Here is a 1,192-nt window from a genome sequence, read left to right as displayed (position 1 = left end):
GTTACTGTCTCCTTAGCCAGTGTTTAGTACTATGCCTACATACTTAAAAGTTCTTTCCATTGAAATAAATAAGCATTAGTACATCTACAGCAGTTCTACCTTTCTTCACACTGCCTTCTACCTTGATCCTTTTCTAAGCTAATTCTTTCCTTTCTTCCCATTTAAAGTCTAAATGATCATTTATTTTAGCTACTAGCCAGTCAGTCTAAAAACAAAATGTCAGTTCATGAAAGTGATATTTTTCCTGAGCTTTGGGTCTCTTATTCAGTGCAAGAGCTTGTTTGAAAAATTACTGGAAAATTCTGGAAACAATCAGCTACTACAGATCCAAAATTTTCTTCCATAAACCAAATTTTGCTTTATTTTTTAATAACATATAAAGTCAGATGATACTTTCTGATTAAAGCTGTAATTCCTACTTTTTAGTAATCAAATATTGGGGATGGTTTTAAATACATAGAGGTTTTTAAGGAGATGAGTCCTCAGCTCTTATTATTTGCCATTTAGAACAAATTCTCAAGTAACACTGAAATTCTACTTTAGTTCACTTTATCATCCAAAATTACTTTTTTACATTTGGATTTTTATCTTTATTCTTACTTCACATTGCAAAAATTTAATGCTGGGCTTTTTGGTTCTCTATTATGATTCTTTGTATTCCACACTTTTTAGTTGATTAAAAAGCTAATAGTAAAATTGTTATTGACAATTATTACCCAGTAACAATTGATATAACAGTAATAATGACAGCCTATATTCATTTTCTCAAACTAATTTGGCTCCTTCAAGATTCTGGAGAGTTTGAAATTACCAATGTCCTGGTGGATAAAATCAATGCAAAATATCTTATTTTTAAGGGCTTATAATGCTTCCCATACTAATGAGGATAACAGTTCATCATTTTCAAGTGTATAATCAGTGTCAGTATTTTGTACATCACAATGAAAGTCCTGAAACAGTGGCATTCCAGATGCTCCTGTGAGGACCCAAAAGAAAATCTCTTTCCTCTTGTAAAGCACCTTTACAAAATCCCCAGTAAGAAAAAAATGTAGTACAATTATCTTAAATAGTACAATTGTGAATGAAAGTAGTGTGGATCTTTCCAGCATTGTAAAGTACTCAATCACCATTGCATTTTTTTTTTTTTTTTTTTTGCGGTATGCGGGCGTCTCACTGTTGTGGCCTCTCCTGT

At 31.8% G+C, this 1,192-nt stretch overlaps 1 protein-coding gene across 8 annotated transcripts in view; it reads left to right on the top strand.

Annotated features, from left to right (window-relative positions):
- Window positions 1-1,192, top strand: part of ARB2A (ARB2 cotranscriptional regulator A) — a 427,541-nt gene that overhangs the window by 375,698 nt on the left and 50,651 nt on the right. The window lies entirely within an intron of this gene.

Source organism: Delphinapterus leucas, chromosome 3, assembly GCF_059928025.1.
Source record: "Delphinapterus leucas isolate spDelLeu-1000000601 "Yukka" chromosome 3, BTC_Dleu_Yukka2, whole genome shotgun sequence".
NCBI classification, from domain to species: domain Eukaryota; kingdom Metazoa; phylum Chordata; class Mammalia; order Artiodactyla; family Monodontidae; genus Delphinapterus; species Delphinapterus leucas.
This window is presented reverse-complemented; position numbering and strand designations above follow the sequence as displayed.